Source organism: Salmo salar, chromosome 03 (genome assembly GCF_965601325.2).
Source record: "Salmo salar chromosome 03, fSalSal1, whole genome shotgun sequence".
In the NCBI taxonomy this organism is placed as follows: domain Eukaryota; kingdom Metazoa; phylum Chordata; class Actinopteri; order Salmoniformes; family Salmonidae; genus Salmo; species Salmo salar.
In genome coordinates this window covers 45008317-45020680 of record NC_138293.1, presented here as the reverse complement: position 1 = coordinate 45020680, position 12364 = coordinate 45008317, and the positions used below count along the sequence as shown (strand labels likewise).

Here is a 12364-nt window from a genome sequence, read left to right as displayed (position 1 = left end):
TCCAACGCTGTTCAAAGTCTACCGATCTGCAGCCTCTGGACTCACCCTCAAAGATGAGGAGGTCAGATTCCTGCTCTATGCAGATTACCTTGTCCTACTGTCACCAACAGAGCAAGATCTATAGGAACAACTGAACATTCTTTGGGAATACAGCGTCAACTGGGCAATCAAAATCAACTTTCAAAAAACCTAAGTGGTGATTTTCCAGAAAAAGGCCAGGAATCTGAGCACGAGATACTCCTTCAAATTAGGAAATACCATGGTTGAACATGCCCAACTACCGGGGACCAAAAAAGCTCTGGTGGATTTGGTCTGGCAGTGAATGCACTAAAATAAAAAGCTTGCAAAGCATTTTACTCCATAAAAAGAAAATTCTCAAAAATCAATATTCCTATCCAAATCTGGTGCAAATTTGACCAATTGCACTGTATGTAAGCATTGGGAGCAAAACCCAATAGAAAATCTACATACAGAATTCTGCAGATATATCCTAAATATCCAGAAGAAAGTACCAAATAATACATGCAGAGTGGAACACGGAAGATTCCCTTTAATTGTAAATATTAAAACAAGGATACAAATATTTTGGCACCATTTGAAATTAAGCCCCAAAACATCCTTACAATTAAAAGCACTGGAAACCCAAGAGCTGAACCCTGAAAAGAGTCAGCTGTTAAAAACACTAAACAACCCTATTATCCAAACACAAAGGGAAATCAATCAAATTTTTACAGAAATGAAAACCTCCTATTTTACAAATTTAGAAAATGAAACAAAAACACAGAATAAACTTAATTGCTATTTGGCTTCAAAAGAGAATAGAAATTGGCAGAAATGTGCAGAATATATCTACTCTGTCAGCAATACAGGGTTGGCAGTTAGCCTAGTGGTTGGAGTGTTGGCCTAGTAACCGAAAGGTTGCTGGATTGAATCCCCGAGCTGACAAGGTACAAATCTGTCATTCTGCTCATGAACAAGGCAGTTAACCCACTGTTCCCTGGTAGGCCGTCATTGTAAATAAGAATTTGTTCTTAACTGACTTGCCTAGTTAAATAAAGGTTAAATTAAAATCATTGTACTGTATTTACTGAAATGCTTTACCACTATACTGCTTTGGCAATATCTACTGTCTGTTTCCAAAGCAGTTAGAATCTGGAGTGTCAACTACTTACACACAGACATAGGCAGCTGTACCAAACAGTAGGGCTGCATCACAAATGCACCCTATTCCCTATATAGGGACTGTACAAAACATTAGGAACCCCTGCTCTTTCCATGCCCTAGACAGACCAGGTGAATCCCGGTGAAAGCTATGATCCCTTATTGATGTCACTTGTTCAATCCACTTCAATCAGTGTAGATGAAGGGGAGACAGGATAAAGAAGGATTTTTTACAATTAAGACATGGATTGTGCGTGTGTGCCGTTCAGAGGGTGAATGGGTAAGACAAAAGATTTAAGTGCCTTTGAATGGGGTATGGTAGTAGGTGCCAGCCACACGGGTTTGTGTCAAGAACTGCAACGCTGCTCGTTATTTTAAGCTCAACCGTTTCCTGTGTGGATAAAGAAACTGAATTAGTCAGGTGTTCCTCATTTTTTGTACACTCAGTGTATGTAGGCTATATTTATATTACAGACTCTGACAAGCTGATTCTGATATTTCTTCATTTCTTTCTTTTAATTTTGGGGATTTGTGTGTATTGTATTGTATTATATAGTTAGGTATTACTGCACTGTTGTAGCTAGAAACATGAGCACTTCCCTGCACCTGCAATAACATCTGAAAAATACTGTACAGTATGTGTACGTGACCAATAAAATTTGATTTGAAGTCGTTTTGCATGCCGAACAAACCTAGGGAATATCAGTAGCCTAGTCAAACTGTCCAGTTTCGCTAGCTGACAAATGCGAGTTCAGTGTGTCAAATCGGAGGGCCTGTTGTCCGGACCTCTGGCAGTCTCTATGGGGGTGCCACATGGTTCAATTCTCGGGCCGACTCTCTTCTCTGTATATATCAATGATGTTGCTCTTGCTGCTGGTGATTCTCTGATCCATCTCTACGCAGACGACACCATTCTGTATACTTCTGGCCCTTCTTTGGATACTGTGTTAACAAACCTCCAGACGAGCTTCAATGCCATACAACACTCTTTCCGTGGCCTCCAACTGCTCTTAAATGCAAGTAAAACTAAATGCATGCTCTTCAAACATTTGCTGCCTGTGCCCGCCTGTCTAGCATCACTACTCTGGACGCTTCTGACTTACAAATACCTAGGTGTCTGGTTAGACTGTAAACTCTCCTTCCAGACTCACATTAAGCATCTCCAATCCCAAATTAAATATAGAATCAATTTCCAATTCCGCAACAAAGCCTCCTTCACTCATGCTGCCAAAAATACCCTCGTAAAACTGACTATCCTACCGATCCTTGACTTCGGTGATGTCATTTACAAAATAGCCTCCAACACTCTACTCAGCAAATTGGATGTAGTCTATCACAGTACCATCCGTTTTGTCACCAAAGCCCCATATACTTGCCCACCACTGTGACCTGTATGGTCTCGTTGGCTGGCCCTCGCTTCATATTCATCGCCAAACCCACTGGCTCCAGGTCATCTATAAGACTTTGCTAGGTAAAGCCCCGCCTTATCTCAGCTCACTGGTCACCATAGCAGCACCCACCCGTAGCACACGCTCCAGTAGGTATATTTCACTGGTCATCCCCAAAGCCAACTCCTCCTTTGGCCGCCTTTCCTTCCAGTTCTCTGCTGTCAATGACTGGAACGAATTGCAAAAATCACTGAAGCTGGAGTCTTATATCTCCCTCACTAACTTTAAGCATCAGCTGCCAGAGCAGCGTACCGATCATTGCACCTGTACACAGCCCATCTGTAAATAGCCCAGCCAACTACCTCATCCCCATATTGTTATTTATTTTTTTGCTCCTTTGCACCTCAGTATCTCTACTTGCACATCTATCACTCCAGTGTTAATGCTAAATTGTAATTATTTCGCCTCCATGGCCTATTTATTGCCTTACCTACCTACTCTTCTACATTTGCACACACTGTACATAGATTTTTCTATTGTGTTATTGACTGTACGTTTGTTTATGTGTAACTCTGTTGTTGTTTTTTGTCGCACCGCTTTGCTTTATCTTGGCCAGGTCGCAGTTGTGAATGACAACTTGTTCTCAACTGGCCTATCTGGTTAAATAAAGGTGAAATATATATTTTTTTTAAATGGGCAGGAACAATGTCCTACTCTTTTTGACCAGACAGCTTCAGATAGATGGGCTACAAATACAGAGACAGAGGGGCGCTGTTTCGCTCACTCGGATGCTTTATCCGATGAGATACATTCAGCCTCTTATGAATTGAAGGAAAATCATGAAACACAGAGAAACGATACATAAATAATTGTTTCTTTTTTTCTTCAATTTTTTTGGGGGGAAGCCTGGCTTCCCTTGACATCCATGAATACACGCTCTTGCTATACAGGGATCTGGTCAAAAGTAGTGCACTACATTGGGCTCTGGTCAAAATGATTGTACTATATAGGGCTCTGGTCAAACGTAGAGCACTATATAGGGAATAGGGTGCCATTTGAGATGCAGTCCATGAGTCTCACCATGAAGGCGTTGACCATAGATCCCAGTATGGCCTGGAGCAGGAGCAGCATGGTTCCCACTGGACACTGGTCAGTGATGACACGGTAGCCGTAACCGATGGTGGTCTCTGTCTCGATGGAGAAGAGGAGCCCATCTGTAAATAGCCCACCCAACTACCTCATCTGCATATTGTTATTTATTTTTTTGCTCCTTTGCACCGCAGTATCTCTACTTGCACATTCAGCTTCTGCACATCTATCACTCCAGTGTTTAATTGCTAAATTGTAGTTATTTCGTCACTATGGCCTATTTATTGCCTTACCTCCCTAATCTTACTACATTTACACACACTGTATATAGATGTTTCTATTGTGTTATTGACTGTACATTTGTTTATCCCATGTGTAACTCTGTTTTGTTTGTGTCACACTGCTTTGCTTTATATTGACCAGGTCGCAGTTGTAAATGAGAATTTGTTCTCAACTGGCCTACCTGGTTAAATAAAGGTGAAATAAAAAATGACATAAAAAAATGTGAGGTATGCGTACTGTTACTGTAGGTTTCGACCAGAAGTGATGCCTCCTTCTCTTCACTCCAAAAGATTGGCCGCTTCGTGGGCATAGGCGTGAATCTATTCAAGTAAGTGAATACATTTTGAAAATGTAAAAAAAACAATGTATTATTAGCTAGCTACAGCAGGCCACTGTGTGTAGGATAATGAGCTGCTTGTTAGCTAACTAGCCAACTTTACATACTATAGCTCAGTGAAATATCATCAGCTAGTTAACTTATCTTGATGTAGGCGTTTTTAAGATTTTTTAATGCTCCAAATGCATTTGTAGATAACAGCAATGTTATTCTGCTCCAGCTGTCAGAAAAGAGAGTAGGTGTACTAGTTAGATAGGGCAGGTTGTGGGATGACATTTTGAAAATATTCTCCAGTTTTAATACCTAGAGAGGAAAACTATGAAGACAGACAGAAAGATAATAGTCAGGTCTGTCTAATTGTAATATAATGAAGCCTGTTTCTTTGTGATGTCTGTCCTCAGATATGGAGAGCTGTGAAAGCCTGTCTGCAGATGAAGAGGTCTCAGTGAATGTCCCAAGTGACTGCTGGCACATCCTTGTATGCCATGGGTTGTATGTGTACTTATGTTAGCAAATGTTGCATACAACAATACAGTTAAGTCACACACAATATAGGCTACAAATGTATATTAAAACTGTAGCAGGCCAATCCTTCTCCTAGAGGTATGCTGGGTGTGCAGGCTTCTGTTCCAGCCCAGCACTAACACACCTGATTCAACTTGCAAAACTTAAGTTGATAATAATGTGTATTATTGCTGGGCTGGAATAGAAGTCTGCTCATACAGTAGATCAGGGAGTGGAGCAAGGTTGGCCACCTCTGGTATGGACTTTTTTGTTCACCCGAAAGTATGCTTCAGTAATAATAGCCTACTCACTAAGATGTAATACAATCACAAACAAGTTATATTATTTGTACATTTTGAAATTATATGCTGATTAATTCAACGTTGATTCATTGAAGTGAAGTGTTTAAAGTTGTGTTAACTGTTAACTTTAAAACATTTTTCAAGATGAACTAGTGTCAATGTTCATTCATCACAGATCACAATTCTTCAATAAAAATGTGTGAATGGGATCTGTCTCTAATTTGTCTGTGTTTCTGTGTTGCTTTGTCAAATTAACATCAGCTTTTTGTCCAGTTGTGAGCTCTCCTATCGGTTTTATTTGATTGTCACTCTGTCTCAGGATATCAGCCATGTGAACACATTTTGCAGCTTGTCATGGTGGCATGCATCCCCAATGCAGCCATAGGCCTACAGTATGATGGCATGACTGTCATATACAGTACAAGTCAAACGTTTGGACACAAATACCACCACTAAAGAAACCACCACTAAAGGACATTCCAGGGTTTCTTTATTTTTACTATTTTCTACATTGTAGAATAATAGTTTCTTTATTTTTACTATTTTCTACATTGTAGAATAATAGTGAAGACATCAAAACTATGAAATAACAAATATGGAATCATGTAGTAAGCAAAAAAGTGTTAAACAAATCTAAATATATTTTATATTTGAGATTCTTCAAAGTAGCCACCCTCTGCCTTGATTACAGCTTTTCACACTTTTGGCATTCTCTCAACCAGCTTCACCTAGAATGCTTTTCCAACAGTCTTGAAGGAGTTTCCACATATGCTGAGCGCTTGTTGGCTGCTTTTCCTTCACTCTGTGGTCCAACTTATCCCAAACCATTTCAACTGAGGTCGGGTGATTGTGGAGGCCAGGTCATCTGATGCAGCACTCCATCACGCTCCTTCTTGGTCAAATAGCCCTTACACAGCCTGGAGGTAAGTTGGGTCATTGTCCTGTTGAAAAACAAATAACAGTCCCACTAAGCGCAAACCAGATGGGATGTTGTATCGCTGCAGAATGCTGTGGTAGCCATGCTGGTTAAGTGTGCCTTGAATTCTAAAAACAATCACCAGCAAAGTACCCCCACACCATAACACCCCCTCCTCCATGCTTCACGGTGGGAACCACACACGCAGAGATCATCCGTTGACCTACTCTGCGTCTCACAAAGACATAGGGGTTGGAACCAAAAATCTCAAATTTGGTCTCATCAAACCAAAGGACAGATTTCCACCAGTCTAATGTCCATTGCTCAGGTTTCTTGGCCCAAGCAAGTTTCTTCTTCTTATTGGTGTCCTTTAGTGGTGGTTTCTTTGCAGCAAATCGACCATGAAGGCCTGATTCACACAGTCTCCTCTGAACAGCTGACGTTGAGATCCGTCTGTTCCTTGAACTCTGTGAATCATTTATTTGGTCTTCAATTTCTGAGGCTGGTAACTGTAATGAACTTATCCTCTGCAGCAGAGGTAACTCTGGGTCTTCCTTTCCTGTGGCAGTCATCACGAGAGCCAGTTTCATCACATCGCTTGATGGTTTTTACTACTGTACTTGAAGAAACTTTCAAAGTTCTTGAGATTTTCCCAGATTGACTGACCTTCATGTCTTAAAGTAATGATGGACTGTCGTTTCTCTTTGCTTATTTGAGCTGTTCTTGTCATAATACGGACTTGGTCTTTTACCATTTTGCTGTACTGTTTAAACTCAATGAAAGGAACCCTGTTAACACTTTTCAGCAAGTTGCAATCATGAAACACAGAAATAAACCGTTTTTCAAAAACAAGGTCTAAGTCATGTTTGAGTCACTCTGTAAGTACCATTTTGCTGTACTGTTAAGCTCGATGAAAGGAACATTGTTGACACTTTTCAGCAAGTTGCAATCATGAAATACAGAAATAAATAGTTTTTCACAAACAAGGTCTAAATCATGTTTGATGCACTCTGTAAGAACCATTTTTGCTGTATTGCTTAATCAGGATGATAGGAACACTGTTGACACTTTTCAGCAAGTTGCAATCATGTAATACAGAAATAAACAGTTTCTCAAAAACAAGGTCACTCTGTAAGTACCATTTTGCTGTACTGTTTAAACTCAATGAAAGGAACCCTGTTAACACTTTTCAGCAAGTTGCAATCATGAAATACAGAAATAAACAGTTTTTCAAAAACAAGGTCTAAGTCATGTTTGAGTCACTCTGTAAGTACCATTTTGCTGCACTGTTTAAGCTCGATGAAAGGAACATTGTTGACACTTTTCAGCAAGTTGCAATCATGAAATACAGAAATAAAGAGTTTTTCAAAAACAAGGTCTAAGTCATGTTTGAGTCACTGTAAGTACCATTTTGCTGTACTGTTTAAGCTCGATGAAAGGAACCCTGTTAACATTTTTCAGCAAGTTGCAATCATGAAATAAAGAAATAAACAGTTTTTCAAAAACAAGGTCTAAGTCATGTTTGAGTCACTCTGTAAGTACCATTTTGCTGTACTGTTAAGCTCGATGAAAGGAACATTGTTGACACTTTTCAGCAAGTTGCAATCATGAAATACAGAAATAAATAGTTTTTCACAAACAAGGTCTAAATCATGTTTGATGCACTCTGTAAGAACCATTTTTGCTGTATTGCTTAATCAGGATGATAGGAACACTGTTGACACTTTTCAGCAAGTTGCAGTCATGTAATACAGAAATAAACAGTTTCTCAAAAACAAGGTCACTCTGTAAGTACCATGTTTGTTGAACTGCTTAATCAGGATGATAAGAACACTGTTGACACTTTTCAGCAAGTTGCAATGAAGTAATAAAGAAATAAACTTGGTCTTTTACCAAATAGGGCTACCTTCTGTATACCACCCCTACCTTTTCACAACACAACTGATTGGCTCAAATGCAATAATAAGGACATAAATTCAACAGATTAACTTTTAACAAGGCACACCTGTTAATTTAAATTAATTGACTAGCTCATGAAGCTGGTTGAGAGAATGCCAAGAGTGTGCAAAGCTGTCATCAAGGCAAAGGGTGGCTACTTTGAAGAATCTTAAATATAAAATATATTTTGATGTGTTTAACACTTTTTTGGTTACTACACGATTCCATGTCTTCACTATTATTCTACACTGTAGAAAATATTAAAAATAAAGAAAAACCCTGGAATGAGTATGTGTATCCAAACTTTGACTGGTTGTGTATGTTCTCAATTTAAAATGATACTATTAGATAATGTATATGAGGCTAACCATAAGGCACATTTTCAACATTATTTTTCTGACATTAAATGGTTTAGTGCAAATCCAACCCTTGTATTCTAGGTATAGTACTGTACGTGAAAATAAGGAGCTGGCAACTTGTAGGCTAATTAAAAATATAAAAAAGAAAAAGAATGTGGCGTGGGGAGCATTTTAAATCTACCTCGTTCATTTGCTGAAAATTATTTTAGAATACAGAGACAAAATCAGAAGGTCAATGGCATGGGGCAGATTGCAGAGATGTTGGTGTTGATGAGGGGTAAAGACAGATTTGCACAACAATGTTTGCAAGTCAAAGCCATAATTTCCATTACCCAAAGAACCCATTTATGTGCATGTAGGCCTATGTATTTTACAGGAAGTAAGCTATAATGATCAAAGTCATGACACAAGTATAATTAAAGAGCCATAAGCTATTATATTTGAGAATCACTTACTTTACCATATGGTAAAATTCATTCTTAGTGTATAATTTACTATGTTATACTGCATGTTACTGGTGATTTATATCCTTTGGTGGGCAAATTTCACAATTTGGTGGCTTTGATCAGTTTTTAGGCTGCTTGACATTCATAGCTAGCTAGCAGCACAAACAAACAAACTCTGCAATCCTCTTCCATGCCATTGACCTTATGATTTTGTCTCTGTATTGTACCAGAGCAAAATCAAACAGAATGGAAAACCAGACACAGCGATGATTGGCTTTCCTCCATCTTTTTTGGTTGTCCTTGCCTGGAACTAATGACAGGCAGAAACTATAGTATGTTCCATAAAGGAAGATTTTGAAAACATTTGCTTCTCACCGGATTGGTTAACGGCAGCGGTGCCATAGAGCAGAGCAGAACTTTTTCTATCGCTCCGCTAGCAGGGTTCGCGCCGCTCACCTTCCCACGATCCTCTGCGCATTGCTCCGCGTTCTCCCGTGGAAAATGTATGGGGGCGGTATTTCGTCTGGCTAATTCGGAAGTGGTGGAAATCCTACGTTACTGATCTTGCACATCTACGCGGCACCTTCAGCATTCAAACGCTAAAATGGCTTGCGTGATATTAGGCTTTATTAGTTGAGTGACAACCTATGTAATTTGCTAGGTTATTGTTATCTATGTGCTGTTGAAAATTGTGTTTTAGGGTTATCAGACACAAGTCTCTTCTGGCTATACCTGCTGAATGGGGTTTATGGTCAAAACCATTTGATTTTGAGATGGGGGTGAAATCCAAAGTTGTGCTATATAGTCATTGTTTACGTCATATCTAATTTATAAACGGTAAATATTGATACATTACTAGCTCAAGCACTTAATCTGCACAAATAAAAAATTCATTAGCGGGTGATGATGGTGATTTCAGAACCAACGTGGGGGGACAAAACATGGGCTACATTGCCCCCCCTTAATCAGATAGTGATAGTGGGGTGGTAGATACCTAGTCTCCTTTATTCCTCAAATCAGGTGCCTAAATAGTATGCGCCATAGACATACATAATTTAAACACAAATGTGTCAGCTCATAGAGGCCCAGCTCATGAGCTCCATCAGATTGAAAAATGAATATGTTTATGCAACAAATGTTAGTTAGTGCATTGAATCGTATCGCATCAAACCAAATCGATTCATTCTCTAATAAAACCGAATCGCACCGAATTGTTTCAAACTATGACACATCGTTCCTGTATCATATTGGAGCCCATGTATCGAATCACCTTGAAAGGGAAAGATGCCAATCCCTACTAGTACACGACAGCAGCAAATAGATTTACAGCAAATCCTGTTTCTGTCTGAGATTTACAACACACCACAGGCTGTATATCTAGACGTAGTCAGGGGATTTACTGAGACTATAACCCAGCGATTCAGGAGGTGACTGATGACATTTTAGCCAACATAACATCTATTGTGATGCCTTCTGAGGTAAGGCATGACTGAGGTAAGGCATGACTGAGGTAAGGCACGACTCCCCATACAGTGGGTTTGGGGTTTACAGTGGTGTGATCTGCGGTCTGCAGTAGACAGTAGTGTTCCCTTTTATCTTCACCCCAGGCTAAATGGAAGAGCACTTAAATACGACAAGATAGTACTTTACTAATCCCCCAAAGGGGAAATTTGATTGCGTAGGTCCTATGAATGACTCAATACATATCTATAATCATACATATTCACATCAACATTGAAAGATGAATACCACAAAGTAACAGACTAGCAAGTCTTAATAAACAATAAGAGGAAGGAAGTAAATTCACTTACTTTTCCTTGGTTCCAACTACATTCAAACTCTCAGCAGGTGATTGATATGGTGGCGCAACACCACAATAGTGAAGTCCACCTGTCCTGAAAAAAAAAACAAATTCAGGGTTTTGAAGCCAAGGAAGGAAAAGATTCTTATTAGTCCTGGGAGGCTAGTAGTCTTATCAGTGGTGAGGAGGCTGGAGGTGGTGCAGGTGTGACAGGGTTAGGGTTAGGGTTCACACCTTCCCAAAGGAGCACCAGGATTCAGCCTCATCCACGATGGAGAAGATAGCTTCAGCAGCCGACAAATATAGAACAGTGCATTCCAGACCTCTCTGGAAAAAGCTGTGCCAAATAAATCAGTCCAAGAAGTAGATACAGCAGAGAAAAGACGAGAGGGGAAGAGAGGGGTAAGGAGAGGTGGGCAGGGAATGGGGTTAGGGAGGGAGTGAAAGAGGACGAGAGGGGAGACAGAAAATAAACAGGGGTAGTAAAAAATAAGCAATAGTCCACAGGTGGTTCTTCTTAAAACTATTCCAAAAGTTCTCAATTCTAACTTCCTTCGATTCTACTCTGAACTAGTCCAGCAATCCATCAACCGGTCCGCTGTGCCTGCCTGCCGGATTTTCAAAATGTCCATTCTAACAACTAACATTAGGCCTCTGACAATCTCACACTAAGAAGCAGTGAGATGCCGGCCTTGCGCACTTCCACGACTGTGCTGAGGAGGACTGTGTGCCAAAAGCGGCGTGGTGGTAACTTCATACAGGAGCAACCATGTATGGGCTGAAGAGAGGAGCTTTGATAGCGGGGAATCTGCCATAAATAGCCAGGGAGACGGCTAGCTCAGAGGGAGAGAGGGATCGAATCAGCTGTTGGAACAACAATCTAGTCTTCCACTGCAGCTCCAGCAGTCCACACACACAGGGCTCCGCTTTCACCATGCTGGGAAGAGCAGAGCTAACGAACGCCATAGATCTATAACACAAAGGAGTGCAGCATAGCAGACACATAAGGTGTTTCTCGACCAGGGTTGGGGTCAATTTGAATTGAATGCAGTCAATTCAGGAAGTAAATGCAATAATTCAATAATTGAAAAAATGACATGTATTTTTCAATTACTTCTCAATAAACTGAAAAGAAGAGGCTATTAAAGTTTTTCAATTCAAATCACTTCCTAAATTGACTGCCTTCAATTTGAGTTGACCCCAACTCTGTTCTCGACAGAACAACACAAAGCATAAGCTGACTCACACCCTTTAATAGATACAGAGGTGCTGACTAACGGAAAGGTAAACTTATAACACTTTGTAGGTAACTGACAAAATAAAGGAAACACTAGAGTAAATGAGGGATACAAAGAATACTGAAAGCAGGTGCTCCACACAGGTGTGGTTCCTGAGTTAATTAAGCAATTAACATACCATAATGCATTTAACGTGTGCATGTTTTTCTCTTCTGATAAAACAAAAGCTGATTCAAAGAGGGTGTGGCAGATTTCAAAACTCTTCCATGGTAGGATACACATGAATATCCTCGATAAAAGGTGGCTATTAAGGAGGGGAGGACACTTCTGTTTGCCTACTAACAAATTGACACACTCCTCGACCACTTATTGGTTTCCGGGTCACGGAGGAGAGAGTACTGAGGACAGAGGACTGAGGACATACTTTTACCTAAACTAGAAAACCCTTTTGATACTTATGTGTATCCTAATGTGGAAGTGTTTTGAAATCTGCCACACCCAGAGTGGGTAGCAAGGGAATATTTCTAAAACTAAATGCATTGTATTTGGAACAAAACACTCACTAAACCCTAAACCTCAACTAAATCTTGTAATAAATAATGT

At 39.9% G+C, this 12364-nt stretch overlaps 1 long non-coding RNA gene across 1 annotated transcript; it reads right to left on the bottom strand.

Moving 5' to 3' along the window:
- Positions 1 to 5536: 5536 nt before the first annotated feature.
- Positions 5537 to 11297, bottom strand: LOC145877577 (uncharacterized). The gene is made up of 3 exons (XR_014391903.1): positions 10758 to 11297; positions 10534 to 10617; positions 5537 to 6004 (listed from the first exon to the last, which is right to left on the bottom strand). It is a non-coding gene; the product is annotated as an uncharacterized LOC145877577 (long non-coding RNA).
- Positions 11298 to 12364: the final 1067 nt, after the last annotated feature.